Raw genomic sequence first — 16612 nt, 5'->3', positions numbered from 1 at the left:
CTACACCTACACCACTTACCCTACACCTACACCACTTACCCTACACCTACACCACTTACTCTACACCTACACCACTTACCCTACACCTACACCACTTATTCTACACCTACACCACTTACCCTACACCTACACCACTTACCCTACACCTACACCACTTACCCTACACCACTTACCCTACACCTACACCACTTACCCTACACCTACACCACTTACTCTACACCTACACCACTTACCCTACACCACTTACCCTACACCCACACCACTTACCCTACACCTACACCACTTATCCTACACCTACACCACTTACCCTACATCACTTACTCTACACCTACACTACTTACCCTACACCTACACCACTTACCCTACACCTACACCACTTACCCTACACCTACACCACTTACCCTACACCTACACCACTTACCCTACACCACTTACCCTACACCTACACCACTTACCCTACACCTACACCACTTACCCTACACCACTTACCCTACACCTACACCACTTACCCTACACCTACACCACTTACCCTACACCTACACCACTTACCCTACACCACTTACCCTACACCACTTACCCTACACCTACACCACTTACCCTACACCTACACCACTTACCCCACACCTACACCACTTACCCTACACCTACACCACTTACCCTACACCTACACCACTTACCCTACACCACTTACCCTACACCACTTACCCTACACCTACACCACTTACCCTACACCTACACCACTTACCCTACACCTACACCACTTACCCTACACCACTTACCCTACACCACTTACCCTACACCTACACCACTTACCCTACACCTACACCACTTACCCTACACCACTTACCCTACACCACTTACCCTACACCTACACCACTTACCCTACACCTACACCACTTACCCCACACCTACACCACTTACCCTACACCTACACCACTTACCCTACACCTACACCACTTACCCTACACCACTTACCCTACACCTACACCACTTACCCTACACCTACACCACTTAGCCACCACCTTCAACACTTATCCGGCAAGCACGTAAATTTTTCGCATTAAACTTTTTTTTCTTAAAAACAACTTCCCGAAACTGCGTTTTTCATTTGGAATAACGCTTAGGGAAAGATTTCGTGTTGACTCGGTGGAGTGAGACTGCGTTTTTCATTTGGAATAACGCTTAGGGAAAGATTTCGTGTTGACTCGGTGGAGTGAGACGAGTCGCTTGAGAATCGAATCGCAGATGCGCAATCCGACCGACCCCTAGACCGCCGCGGGGGGGGGGGGGCGGCGGTGACGAAGCAAAACATTTTTTTTCTCATTCCGAGGAAGTCTCCGTCACGTCGCTGTCGCTCGAACCCCGCAAGCTTCAGCCACTCTCGGACACAGACGTAGCGAGATGGATCTCCGCACCAAATCCCAGGGGCTTTACGGCGCGATGCTGTACCAGTGTAAGATGAGGCGCCGCAGATTAGACAGGTCACAACACAGCCGCGGCTCGCTCTCTCGACCACGGCAGCCTGGGGATTGAGGTTTTGGCTGTTAACTAAAGTGGAAGGGCTTGGGGCTTTGCGTGGGCTCCGCGGCGGTGGTTATCAGGCTGGGCGCCGCGGTGTCTGCTGTGCGCGCGTGCGTGAGGAGCGGTGGCGTAGCGGTTAGCGCACTGCGCGACCAAACCCCGGAGTTCGATTCCCGCTCACGGCCAACGCCAGTGACGATTTACCTGAACCGGTGGTGGGCCTCCCCTGGGTCGACTCAGCCTAAAATGAGTTCCTTGGTGCGGTGTGTAAAAGCCTCGGCACGAGGGAGACAAGGGCTGGCCATCCACCCCCTCGTGTGTCCCGTGCTGGACAGCGCCGTCACGGCCACCAGCTGTGTGGTTGTGAAATTGCCCCCCCCCCCTCGCCAATCAATTCCGTGCAATGGAAGGGAAATCTTCCTAAACCGTCCATTTAGCGACCACTCGATTGGGAATCGCGAGACGTGAGCAGGGGGTTGGGAGGGATTAATCGAAGGCCCTTGACATTAATTGCACCGTCGATGTTGAATTCGTTTTTTTTTACGCGAGCTTATTGTCGCATTTACGGCCTAAGCTTTGCACTACAATTCAGTGCTGTTAACGTGCTTTGTAAAGTTCATACGTCTACTATAAATAACTTGTTGGCGTTTTTTTTCCGTCCAAGAAGGGTAGAGAAATGATGTTTTACACATTGCCGTCACTGAGAGGGAGCCGGTGTGCCGTAGCATTCGCAGATATCGACGCGCCAGGTCAGAGGCTGCCCTAACGAATGCTTGGTCTAAAACCTGCCTTAACTGAGGTCGTTTTTGTTTATCGCATCCACGATTGTTTAAGACGATAACAAGATGATGAAGGCAAGAGAATACGGAACCGTTTTATTCGTATTCATTGTGGTTTTTCGTCAAATTAAGTCACGGGATATATATATAGTTGTTAGAATGATGACAATCGAAGGGGGTAAACCTGTACAATTTTACCAACAAACATTGTTTTATCTAGTCTATAAGCAGAGGCTGAAAATGCATTCCTTTAGCATGAGCGCTGTTTATAGCAGTTAATGATTTTGGGCTGGAGTATTTTGAGCCTGCGATGTGTGTGTGAGTAATGTAGCGATTCGCGCACTGCGCTGCTACCTTGGTGATCCGGGTTCGATTCCCGCTCACGGCCAGCACCAGTGACGATTATCTGAACCGGTTTTAGGCCTGCCCTAGGTCAAATTAGTATCTGGTGCGGTGTATACACATCATCACTGGGGAGACAAAGGCGTTCGGGCGTGGTGTTGGCCACCCACCCCCTCGTGTGCCGTGCCGGCCTGCATAGGTGCCCGCTAACAGCACTTGCCCCAACAGTCTGTTAAGACTATACGGTGGATCTTTGTCTTTATGCAATGCGTGCTATTAGGTATATGTGTGCTGTAGTTGGATATTTTTGTAAGTATGTATCGAATGATATTGTGTGCGTGCATGTATGCGTGCATGTATGCGTGCATGCGTTGTATTTCGACGAGAAAATACTCCGTGAGAAGTGAACAGCGGTTGTCCTGTCAATATACTAGCCCCCACTTTTGGAATGTGGAATTTCCACCACTTGCCCCATGGCTGCCAATGGAGACGAGCGCCTTGCAGTGCTCATGTGAGTCTTGTCGGTACAGTCCCGCAGACCGCAGCTTGCCACCTGGCACTGCGGACTGCATACCAGGCTCGCCTCGACTACGCAGGGCTTAGCGCCTCTCGCTGACTTCCTTCCCAGTAGACTGGTGTAGGTGGCACGTGACTTGTAGCTCACGGACATCGCGAGTAGTATACACAGAATGCGGTTTGCTGGGTACGGAGATATTTTCCGGCTCGTGGACTAGGCCAAAATAAGGCAACTGCCTCTTCGGCTAGCAAGGGCCCAGAGTTTGCAATGTTTACTGTATTATTGTTGGGGGAGCCACGGTGGCGAGATGGTCGTTGGATTGATCCCGACCCTGACGCCTGCTGTATATTTTTGAGTTTGCATTTTCTCCCCGTGGTCGTGTGCATAAAAGAAAACGTGCATTTACATTATTTGGCCGCTATACATTTCCACATGATAAACCACTGCATTGAGCTATCATTTGTGGCCAGGTCACTTCTTAATAAGAGCTACAGTGAGGGAAAATAAGTATTTGATTCCCTGCTGATTTTGTACGTTTGCCCACTGACAAAGAAATGATCAGTCTATAATTTTAATGGTAGGTTTATTTGAACAGTGAGAGACAGAATAACAACAAAACAATCCAGAAAAACGAATGTCAAAATGTTATAAATTGATTTGCATTTTAATGAGGGAAATAACTATTTGACCCCCTCTCAATCAGACATATTTCTGGCTCCCAGGTGTCTTTTATACAGGTAACAAGCTGAGATTAGGAGCACACTCTTAAAGGGAGTGCTCCTAATCTCAGTTTGTTACCTGTATAAAAGACACCTGTCCACAGAAGCAATCAATCAATCAGATTTCAAACTCTCCACCATGCCCAAGACCAAAGAGCTCTTCAAGAATGTCAGGGACAAGATTGTAAACCTACACGAGGCTGGAATGGGCTACAAGGCCATTGCCAAGCAGCTTGGTGAGAAGGTGACAACAGTTGGTGCGATTATTCGCAAATGGAAGAAACACAAAAGAACTGTCAATCTCCCTCGGCCTGGGGCTCCATGCAAGATTTCACCTCGTGGAGTTGCAATGATCATGAGAACGGTGAGGAATCAGCTCAGAACTACACGGGAGGATCTTGTCAATTATCTCAAGGCAGCTGGACCATAGTCACCAAGAAAACAATTGGTAACACACTACGCCGTGAAGCACTGAAATCCTGCAGCACCCGCATGGTCCCCCTGCTCAAGAAAGCACATATACATGCCCGTTTGAAGTTTGCCAATGAACATCTGAATGATTCAGAGGACAACTGGGTGAAAGTGTTGTGGTCAGATGAGACCAAAATGGAGCTCTTTGGCATCAACTCAACTCGCTGTGTTTGGAGAAGGAGGAATGCTGCCTATAACCCCAAGAACACCATCCCCACCGTCAAACATGGAGGTGGAAACATTATGCTTTGGGGGTGTTTTTCTGCTAAGGGGACAGGACAACTTCACTGCATCAAAGGGACGATGGACGGGGCCATGTACCGTCAAATCTTGGGTGAGAACCTCCTTCCCTCAGCCAGAGCATTGAAAATGGGTCGTGGATGGGTATTCCAGCATGACAATGACCCAAAACACACGGCCAAGGCAACAAAGGAATGGCTCAAGAAGAAGCACATTAAGGTCCTGGAGTGGCCAAGCCAGTCTCCAGACCTTAATCCCATAGAAAATCTGTGGAGGGAGCTGAAGGTTCGAGTTGCTAACGTCAGCCTCGAAACCTTAATGACTTGGAGAAGATCTGCAAAGAGGAGTGGGACAAAATCCCTCCTGAGGTGTGTGCAAACCTGGTGACCAACTACAAGAAACATCTGACCTATGTGATTGCCAACAAGGGTTTTGCCACCAAGTACTAAGTCATGTTTTGCAGAGGGGTCAAATACTTAATTCCCTCATTAAAATGCAAATCAATTTTTAACATTTTTGACATGCGTTTTTCTGGATTCTGTTGTTGTTATTCTGTCTCTCACTGTTCAAATAAACCTACCATTAAAATTATAGACTGATAATTTCTTTGTCAGTGGGCAAACGTACAAAATCAGCAGGGGATCAAATACTTTGTTCCCTCACTGTATATGGCTCGTTGGGCCTTACCTGTTAAAATCAAATAAAAATAGTTCAGTTTTCGTTAATTTTTTTGTTGTTGTGTTACGCAGAGAACTACGCATTACGGTGGATGCGATCGGCAACGCCAGCGTGCATCCACGTCGCATATCGTGCCTCGCACGCGGTGAGGCTCCCGGCTGTGGCTTGCCGTGCTTCCTGCTGAGTCATCAGCACGATCGGCGGCGGTGCCGGCGCGTGGACTACGAACCGGACCCTGGCAGCACCAGCGAAAGCTTCCGGGGGCAGCTCCGAGTAGGAGGGGGGGAGCACGCGACACCCGCTGCTTCGAGAGGGGATCAGGGGACAATTGTCTGGCTCCAGCCTAATTGACAGATGAGTGCGGCAGGTTTTACCTGTCTGCTGGACGGATTGCGGTGGGTAAATTGCTTAATGAGAGGCCTCTCGTTTATGAGCGAGGGAGAACTGTTACCTCACCATCCTGGACTGTGCTCGTCTCTTTTCGCCGTCGCCTATGAAGTCGTCTCCACAAATGGCTTTTAGGGCTGTGACGTTAAAAGAGATAATGGCCTTCTTGTGGCCGAGGGTGATGTTGATTATTTGATGTGTGTCCTTTTAAGGTTCAATACAATCGGTGTTCGTGTGTACCCTCATTAGCACGTGATTATAACGCCGGAGAAGCAATACCGCGCTTTCGTTGTACGTGTGCTTTTTTTCCCCCTCTCCTCCGTTGGAAATTCTCCGCACGGTGGATCGACGCAAAGTGGCGTTAGGCGCGATGATCGTTGGTGGGATGCCTCCTCCCGGGCTTTTGTCTGCAAGGCGCTTTCTGCGGGGTCAGGTTTCAGCTCCTTCGCTCAGCGTCGGCCCGAGGCGTTCGCAAGGACGCGGCACCGGCTGAGCTTCTCGATGTTGCGAGCGGCAGGGAATTGGTTTCGCACCACGTGCCACCCGGGATGTGTCGCCCTCGCGTCGTTTTGCATAGCGTCGTGCTCAAACGAAGATGCACCTCTGATGTAAATGTAACGTCACGCGTTTGAATTAGTGGCGGAGTGGTGGAAACGGTGATTTCGGAGTCGCGAACTTTTCACACAACGGTGGTGTCGTGTTACGGCGTGCGGTAATTTGCAGGAAGCGCCCCAACTAAAAACATTTTTTTTTAATCCTTGTTTGTGTTGTTATGTAACGTGGCTCTCCTCTGTGCACTGCCCAGATTTGTAATTCCCTTCCATTGCCTATTTTCCCAATTGTAAACCTTGCTCATTTCAACAAAAATTATCCCATATTTTTTGCACCTTCAACAGTGATGTTTCTTGCTGTCCTTTGGGGTTGTGCTCAAGTAAAGCGCGATAAACAGTGCGCTTGCTTCTTGTGTACATCACTTTGCTTAATTTATCATAAATAATGGCAAAAAACACAGCTTTTCACCAAAATAATTACTATTTCAAATGTATCGATTAAGTTTAACAATCATTTGAACATCACCATTTCGCAAGCGCCGTTTTTTATTTTTCGCATAAGTAAATATACAAGCGTGCAATAACGCTCAACCCACGAATGAGAACAGGACGGGATATTCTATAATGCTGACAATAAACGCGGACACTTCAAGGCGTTCCATCGCTACGCACCCAACGGGGAAGCCAGGCGACGCAGGGAGCGGTCCTGCTTGGGCATCTCCCGCTCCCTGCGGTGGCGAAACTCACTCCACACTCTCCGACTGAGTCGTGCCACAGCCAACATGGTGGCGTGTGGCATAGTAACCGACGAGGCTCCATTGATTGCAACTCGCTACTCTACGGGACGTCTGGCAAAAAAATCATTAACTAAGCTGCAAGCGCGTACAACATTTATCTGGCACGTGCCGTGATGGGTACTGCAAGATCCGACCGTGTCCGTCCGGTGCTCGCTGAGCTGCATTGGCTTCTGATTTACCGGACGAATACATTACTGTAGAAGGTCGCAATACATTAAACACAAAGTGCTTGCCATATATGAACCACAACACGATGCTGATCTCGTCAAGGTCCGTAAACCACCAGCGGCTTTTGGCTGGCCCATCGAACAAAGACGAGTCACCGCTCCTGCGGCCGTCCGAAACGCCCGCCCGACATTCGGAAGCCACTGAAGCTTCGCAACTTTTTACGCTTAGTTTGCTCTCCTTCCCCCGCACCTCCGATTAGAACGGTTGGCTACGTACGGTGCGAAAGAAATTCAACGTGCATGCGTACGTCTGTGCGCGCACTCGACGTGAACGTAGAGCGACTGGGCGGCGCGAGGAGCGCCCAGCGTTGCGTGATCGCCCCTTTTGTGGCAGCGGCAGTCACAGCCGCTCATTAAGCGATGGGGGCAGCAGATGGGACCGTTTTGCACAGAGTCACGGCCGGGGTAGGTGTGCGATTATGCCGTGCATTGTGCCACTGCAGCAGCAAAGAATCTGACAATGAATGAACAGCGGCAGCAGCAGTAGCAGCACGTGACCCGGCGCGAGTGTCTGGTGGCGGTGTGAATGGAGTGTGCGCTGGGGAGAAAGCCGCCCTCTCACACACAGGATGATGAAACAATAAATTATTATTCAGAGTTAATCATTAACGACCAAAGCTTTCACTTTCTCGCATTCAGTTCTCCGTGACAGCACCCTTTCCCACTGAGCTGCTGCTGCTGCTCATCTGAGCTTTATGTAAATTATCTTTATCCAAAAGTTCGTTTTTATGCTCTTAATTTTGTCCAAATCCTCTAAAACACATCTCCTAATGCGGAACACAGAGTTCAGGCTATAGAATGCAGGATGGACATCTGCAAAGACTGGTGCAAGAGTAACTGTTGTTACCCCAACTTAGCTTTCACATCCGAACCTGGAAACTTAGCATCCTACTTGGCCAAATACTCTAAACATATGTTTATAAATGTGGAGGGAAAAACCAGAGGACCCGGAGAAAAATCCAAGCGACCACGAGGAGAGAGAGAGAGAGACGCAAACTTCAAATATACAGCAGACATCAGTCGGGATTGAACGCACGACCTGCTGGTAAAATAAAATAAAAAAAATTTCGTGTAAAAGTTTGGCTGCTGTGATGATGGCCTCATGGCCATCCTTCATGGAAACTCCACGTGTGCTTGGGATTGCTTATTATGTAGTTGCAGAGTAATGCTCCGTATTACACACTTCTTATGGTGCTTCTGCTGAATGAGTGTGCACTTCTGGAAGTGACTTAGGACTTTATTGAGAACCAGTATAATATCCGTTGAAATTATTGTCTGGTGGCTGATATTTCGTTACGACGCTTTACATGAGAATGCAATATTCTCCTTAATTCCCTTCACGTTCAGTCACATTTGCTGGCAAACATGAGAAGCTTTGCTATGAATTTTTGTTCTTTAAATAAAACACTTCCTTTAACAATTATAACATTTAAAAGATGAGCATGAGGTGAGGGGCGCGTGTGCAGTGCATGGCGGGACAAAGCAAAGCCTCCCAAAAAGTTCAACTGAAATTATAGTAAAAAAAAACATTTGGGTATCATGTATTTCGTCATTAATTTCTTGACTAAATGTGAGTATTTATTTTAAAGTTCCTCGAAAACAGAGACGCATTGTGCAACGATTCAAGACAGAGCATATGTGCACAGAAAGACTTTACATTATAATTATGCATGCGGCATATGTGCCTCATGTTCTTACGACAGTTGCTAATTTAGGAGGGGGGGGGGGGGCAGAGAGAAGTAGGGTGGAGCCTGGAGATCTCTTGACAATTTGTGGGAGAAGGCCTCTGGGGTGGAGCCAACACAATCGTCCCTCCCTTGCACCACAGGCCATTTCACGCCCCTCAACGTGCTCTAAAGCGGGGACCCCGCGGGGCGACCGTCCCCCTGCGGGCTGCCACAAATTGGCCACATCCTCCCACGCCGCTCACTGTGGGCCACCCCCCCCTCTCTCTCTCTTGCTGGTGCCGGCCACCGCTGCCGCCGTGCCGCCACCACCGTCCCCGTCTCGTCGTGGGCACGAGCCGAGCCCGAATGGGGTGGGTGGGGGGATGGCTGAGCATCGGCGAACGTCGCGAAAAAAAGCGCGCGGCTGGCTGGTGCCCCGACTCGGAGCTCACTCCGTCTTCCCATTTACAGCTCCGCGCGCAACTGTAACAGAGCGCCGCAGAGCATCGCACCGATTCTGCTCGCGCCTCCGTCTCAATTATTGTGCTCCCACGCTGCGCGGTTTTTTTTTGTTTAACGCGAAGCGCTGAGCACCTGAATGGCAGTAACAATGAGCCCACCTCCTCCCAATGCCCCGTGTGCACACTACAAATCAACAGCTTAACACAGATATGATTAAGTGGTTTGAGGAAGCCAGATTATTCTTGACACCCCACCAGCCCCACCCTTTATGTTGATGCTTGTCTTCTACTGACAAACGTTAACAAAGCACGGCATACCTCGAGCAGCCCGCTCCGTGGGGAGTGCGCTGCGCTGAGGCCGGGTTTGGCTGTTGAAAAGAAACCTTTGGGTTTTGCCCACAGGGTCTTCCACCCCATCTGGTACGGTGCCGTCTAGTACGTCTACATGTGTGCGTATAATACAGCCCTTTGGATGTGCGACGGCTTTTTCAAATGCCATGTGGGTCGTGGTGCTTATTTGAACATACTCTCACGATGCTTGTCGGCGCGGGTTGATTGCGGGGAGCAGTGTGAAAGTACAAAACAACAGTGGGATTATTTTTTTCATGACGTCAGACGTCATTTAGATGTGTTATGTAATCGCTCTTAGAATGCTCATATAACTTCCCAAGAATGAGATCAGTGTGTTCCTAGCGGTGACATTTAAATCGCCTAGTAAATAAAAAAAATAAAGCACTGCAGTGACCTATAAATAGTGTAATTTTTAAACATATCGACCCCGAAAAAAATGAATTCAAAATAAAGTGTTTATATACGACACACAATTCGTTTTCTAGTCTACAGCGATTTCGCACATTAAAATTTCTATAGAAAACTTTCTCGTAAGACTTTTGCCACGCGTATTGTGCATGCGTGGCACCACTCAAAGAACAATGTACGAGGTTTCCATCAGCATCTGACAAGAAATGGAAATTGGCCCATTACAGTCCAATAGATATTTCAAGCACTCAATGGATTTTTCAGCAGGAACGGGTCGTGCCCCAGGAGTTTTTTATTCATTTCTTTCCTGACCCATCAATCAGCCATTATGGCCCGGGATTACAATGTGCAGCCGTGACAAAAGCAGGAGGCAACACCCGCCTAACGGGGGCTTTCTGTGGCCACCGGAATCGCAGGCCGAGGCGTGCCGCTGGGCACATGAAAGCTCCCCCGCCGAGCGCCTAACTTCCTGCCAGCGCTTCACACCCTGAGCTCATAGGGCCACTTTGCACCGCGGGCCGGGCGGAAAATAGACGGAGCGTTTTGAGGGCCTTTTTATCCCCGCCAGCGCGAGCGCCTCCTCTGATAAGAATTTATAAAACACAAGCCTGGATGTGGGTTGTAATTTGCGCCATCAGCCCTTCCCTGCACCTCGCAACCCTTTAAGCTCAGGTATTTACAGCCTCAATGGCCCCCATCTCCCCCCCCCCCCCCCGTTCCTCTGCACTTCAAAAGGACACTGTGGTTTCTGGACAGTTTTATTGGACGGAAAAAAAACGTACAAAAACAATTACCATTCTCACCAGTTCATTGATTTATTCACATTTTTGCAATTGCTTTTCTTCTGTCGTGTTGATTTTTTGAACTGCAAAAAGGGTGCACAGTCGTATAACTAAAATTGGCTCGGTCAAAAATATATATTCACTTCGAATTACAAAATACCAAAATAATTGCACTTTCATTTCCTAAATTAATCACGCTTTTATAACGAGAACGCGTGCTCGTAATTATCCCATTAGCTCCTTTTTGTGTAAAAAATTTTTGCATTCAGCGGCAATTGTATATACATGTTTTCTTTTTCCGCAAATACAGAGCGCACAGGCTTTTTTTAGATGACCAGGGGTACAGTAGCCATGCCTGTACGGTACTGTCATGTAAAACTGGCTGTCGGTACGAAGACCTCGGGAGAGCTGCTCCTTTCAGGCCAGCTTAGCGCAGATTACACATTAAGGGATTGGCAGACAGTGCAGTACCTGCGAACCAAAGGACACGACTGGGGGATGGGGATGGGAGCAGACAAAAGGGAATTATTCCCAGCCGTTTATGACCCTCCCCCCCCCAACCCTCCCCCTACAGACGCTACACAGGACGCCTCCTGCTGGGTTTTTAATTTCCTCCGCCTTTAGCCGCATGCGCAGCAAGCCCCCCCCCACCCCCGCTCTGGCAAGGTGCGGCCACTCCTTTGTAGTAGCAGCAGCGGCATTGAAGGTTTCCTCCGGACCCTCATTAAAGCGCACTTTGCATGTGAACTGCATTATCTTCCCTGAAAGGGGAGCGCGCGAACACACAAGAGTCAGAGATAAAAAAAACCTGCTCTCACCTGTGCGGAGCCGTTAAACGGATTCAAGAATAAAAATCGCACAAACAACTTCAGCACTCCCTCCTCCTGTGTGCGCTCACCTCTCCAGTAAGCAGCGACATCAAAGGGCTGGACCTCGGATAACGAGAAAACGAGACAAAATGATGGAGCCAATTTTTTTTCCCAGGGGATAATTGCCGAGGCATTGAGAAACCAGCTGCTCTTCCAATGTCTGTGACAATTCAATTACTTTTCACAAAACCAACAGGATGTTCGTTGAAATTACAATCAGAGTGGATGACATTCTTCACGTTGGTTTTCATAAACTGTGTTTACGATGCCGAGACGATAGTTAGGGTGCCGGGTGTTTAGCCGTGTGAAGACACGGGCCCCCTGGCAGGTGCGTGATGCTGCAGACCACAGGTATGCCACGTGTTCTCTGAGTGGGCCCCACACGGATAGTAAATTGGGTTTTTTTGGAAGCCTAAATGCACTTTGAAGCCTCGATATTACAAGGTAGGCGACGGAAAGTTGTTTTATCTTGCCGGCGAGACGAGCCCCGGGCATCTGCCCGTGGATAACAAATGAGCCCGAAAAATCCAACGTGAAAGCGTGAGTGGGACCAGGACGCGACGCACTGCTCTTGTCAAGAGGCCGCGAGCTTGTGCTTGTCGTGGTCAGGCTGGTCGAGTGAACATTTCTCAATCACACTTCGGTGTCTCACGAAGCCCCAGGGCCCGGCCGCAACACTATCATTCATTCGTTCACTCGCATAGTTGTTCCTTTCACGTTCTTGCCCAGATGCCCCCCCCCCCCCATGGGATAGTCCTTCGCCGAAGGTGAGGTCTTGGTGACTAAACGCCGTCGCATGCTGTTTACGAGATGTCTCGCAGTGCTCTCCACGCTGACACATCGGCAGTCTTCACCGTGGTAACAATGCCCGCGTCACAGGTGCCTTGGAAATGTAATGTAGGAAATCGCAGAGAAGCTCGATTTACGGAGATGGTCGTGATTCGCGTGCCACAACGACACCACACGGGAGCCAACAGTTTTCGACCTCTCTATGAATTTTTTTTTAACTCGTGCGACTCCAGCGGTCGTACAAGAGGTGTGAAAAGCTGAATAAAAACGTGATTCTTATGGCAGTGGCTTTGGGGAAAGTGTCGAAAATATTTGGCAGGAGTGTGGAGCCTCCGATTTCCTCTCGTTAAGAGACAGAGTGACGGTTGAACGAATGTACATATATTTATATTTACACATACAGCCCTTTTTGTCAATCCACTGATCGATGTTTGCCTCCTCATATCCGTTTGGTTCATGAGGGCTCTTCAACCAAACTTCACCACCCCGGTCTGTGCCGATTCATGAAGTTGCGAAGAATTGATAGTAAATAATGAAGAAAATTGTGATTTACGCGACCTCCCATAAGACAGGATATGCATTCTCAGCTTCTGCTGCCTCCTAATGTCCGCGATATCGCTATAAATTTTATTTTAGGAAACCAAATTGGGGATGGAGCATCTGTGCTGATAAATCGGCAAGCGGACCGTCTCATGATTCTTCCATCGTGTCGCCTCCTCCTCCTCCTCAGCCAGGTCCCCGTGACGCGCGGCGCGGTGATGGGTCCTTATCGAAGTGTTTGTGCTTGTCAGGGCACGATCGCGACAGCCAGCCGCCGCTGATGGGCAGCGAAGCCTGAGAGAACCGCGCAGACGAAAGAACGAGCGCGACCATTTCAATTAGGCCTCCCGGTTTTTGGGGCTCCAGAGGGTGGAATCATAATCACGACCCAAATGTCAAACAGGCCAAGCCGGCAGCTGCAATTCTCATCATAGCACAATCAATAGCGACTCACAATCTCTCTAAGAACTGCCCCATTTTAAACCGAGTCTTCGACGCGCTGGATAAAGGCAATAAAACAACATCCTCTGCAGATCAGGGGGTGCTTAGGCGAGCTGCGATCGCTGATCAGGGGCCTGAGCGCACAGAGTGAAAGCAGAAATGACCCAGAAGTCGTCTCTCACCCCAGTCGGTAATATATTTCTTGCACTCGGCACACCGCATCCAGTGTACCTCTTGCCATGGCTGTGGCTACTAAGCACGTGCCTCATCTGGCAATGATCTGAGGAGGGAGTGGCGGCTCCCGTCCGTTGCTGGCGCCTGCCGATGCGGACGCTGGTGCCGGCGTGCTAAAGCCACGCGCCGAAAGCTTCCGTTTCACCGCGGGTGTAGCGCAGGCGCTGCCGTAGCGTCAACACCCCTGCCTACTGCAATCTTTGCATGTGGAGAGCCGAGATACTACAACACGTGGGAAATTGTTTTTCTTATTCTTAAATAATATTGCATGTTTTTGTTCTGCTAAACGTTTGAGTCCTTGTGTATTTTGCACATCTTGATCGTGTAAATGAAAACACGTGAGATGCTATAGATTACATTGTATGATGAGTCATATTTATCAACCATTCTCGATCCACTTCTAGATCAACCAGTGAGTTTTATTTATTCTGGACCTCTGCAGCTATGGCATATTACTGTAGAACGTGGATCATAGGAATGTCAGTGCTCTACGTACATCGACTATTTGTATTATATTTGTATCAAATTTTATTGTACAAATTATAAACATTTAGTTTAATATTTCTACATCACAATATTCATCTTGCAAGTGTATCCAACCATTACTCCAGATCACTTCCAGCTCTGTGCCCATAGTCTGCAGGCATAGAGGGTGCGGGGGGGGGCATTAGAGACACTTTCAGAGTGAGACACGAAGAGAGAGTCACACAAATATACCGCTCTGGTTAGTGCAACGCTTAGTCCTTAAGCACCACTGGCGGAGCCAGTGGGGGGAGTGCCACCTGCCCCCCACCATGATCCGATGGAAATCCCTAATTTCGATTGGATCATTGGGGTTTATTAGTAATATATCGGCATTTTGCGACCCCACTGCCACTGTGTAGCATATTATTATGTGCCAGGGACTCTATGAGATGATAGGACAATAGTCTGAGTCCATAATTGGCAATAAGTAACGGCAAATCGGTAATAAGTGACTCAGAATTGTGCGCAGTTGTGTATACAGTACACGACTTCTCTGAAGGCATTCACCTTCAGCGAGCGCGATGCCGACCACACCACGCGGTTCGAATTCGACCCTCGATCGATGGCTGCGCCATCGCCGTACACGCGTCGAATAAAAAGCAAGGGACAAGTCCTTACTTGATAACAACTCCTTACTTACTAACAACTCCTTACTTACTAACAACTCCTCTTTCATTTTTCATTGCTGGAGGGGTTGCCCCCCTTACCTGAAAATCCTGGCTCCGCCATTGTTAAGCACTAAGCTTTGAGAAAAAACGTGTTGGAGTTCTCGTGTTTTATTTGAACACAAAGCTACAAAGCAGTACATACTTTTGAATGTCCCGTTTTACACATATATATTTAAATCCGACTGTTTTTCATACTTACAAAGGTATGTTTTTCGTGTCTCTAAACGCTCAAACTAAGTTTGAAAGAGAACCTGAGAATTTATTTTATTTTATTTGGTCGCATGAAATGAAAGCTAAAAATATTGCATAACAAGCGACGAGCAACCCAGTGCTGCTCCTGATTGGGCCAGGATTGAGCTCCACCAGCTCCGTGATTGCCTCTTCTCCACCAGGGGTAATTGCCACCCTAGTGCACGGGGAAGGCCGTGAATGCTGATACCATAATTGACGGAAACATGGTCATCGTGCAAGAAATCACGGCACAAAAATTACGATGGAACTATTTTCTTTAAAACGTATCAATAAAACAATTTGCAGAACTTCACTATAATAGTGACAATTTACTTTGAAAGTCTAATTGTTCGACTGGAATTTCTATCGAGGAACTGAAAAAAGCATTCTGTGATATGGCATATGTCATTAGCAGCACAGCCAGTGTTTGGTATTTAAATGATAACGATTTCAAGAGCGCACGTGTACCGCAAGGGATAAAATCCCGCGCTGAAAAGGGGAAGGAGCCGCACACTCAGGGCTGTCACCGCCGCTGAAGGGATGCAGGACAGAGCTGTCATTACCGCTGTCATCCCCAATAACGCTCTGCCCCTCAACCGTCACTCAGTCACCACTCCCGGCGACGCCGCCGCCGTCCGACGGAGCGCCACGGGGCCCCCGGAGCCCCGAGTGACAGCGAAACGAGCGGTCACCCCGGCAATCGGCGCGCGCGCGGCCCTTCCTCCGCCGGCCACGGGCAAGCGGACGACCGAGCCGTGTTACAGAGCCGTCACGGCGGTGCCTCCGGGAGACAGAGAGAGAGAGAGAGCGAGGAGAGAGAGAGAGAGCGCGGCAAGGACGCGAGGAGATTTTTTGGTAAAAGTTTCAAACGAAACGACGTGACCCGCGAGCTTACTCTGTGCCATTAGAGTGAAGCAATGATGCGGGGCGCAGCCTTAGCGTCGCTGGGAAAATTGCAACTTTCTTTTATTGCACCTTTGGGAAATAACATACGTGCAGACGGTTATAAAACACACAGTGCATGTTCACAGGTAATCTGCCTGAGAAAGTGCTCTTGAAATATTCAGTCTATTGCCAATTTTAGTGGAAACTAGGCAACTGATAAAAGCACACACAAATATTGCCAATAATTCTTTTGAACGATTTTTCAAACTAACCGACGCAATGTGCTGAAAGTTTTCCCCCATTTTCCAAAATATGTATGTCCCTTTTATGGGAATAAATCATGACACAATGTAGCAGCCTGACTGGATAAATGTAATCAACGTATTGTCAAACCGTGTTTGTCTTTAAATTAGAATTGAGCCACTTAAAATTGAAGTCCATCCTCTCCCTCCAGCATCTTCACACCGACCCTGAATTCCACCGCTTAATGCTCTGAGATCCAGTAATGATTTCATCACAACCGTGTCACATT

The 16612-nt window shown here is 48.7% G+C and overlaps 1 long non-coding RNA gene across 1 annotated transcript in view; it reads left to right on the top strand.

Moving 5' to 3' along the window:
- Window positions 1-6857, top strand: part of LOC142909912 (uncharacterized) — a 58089-nt gene extending 51232 nt beyond the window's left edge. Inside the window, exon 2 of the long non-coding RNA XR_012932624.1 lies at window positions 5339-6857. This is a non-coding gene — a long non-coding RNA (uncharacterized LOC142909912). The remainder of the gene's footprint in view (window positions 1-5338) is intronic.
- Window positions 6858-16612: the final 9755 nt, after the last annotated feature.

This window comes from Petromyzon marinus, chromosome 4 (genome assembly GCF_048934315.1).
Source record: "Petromyzon marinus isolate PM22_M1 ecotype Great Lakes invasive population chromosome 4, UKy_Petmar_22M1.pri1.0, whole genome shotgun sequence".
In the NCBI taxonomy this organism is placed as follows: domain Eukaryota; kingdom Metazoa; phylum Chordata; class Hyperoartia; order Petromyzontiformes; family Petromyzontidae; genus Petromyzon; species Petromyzon marinus.
The sequence above is the reverse complement of the archived record's forward strand: the minus strand, read 5'-3'. Positions and strand labels throughout refer to the sequence as shown.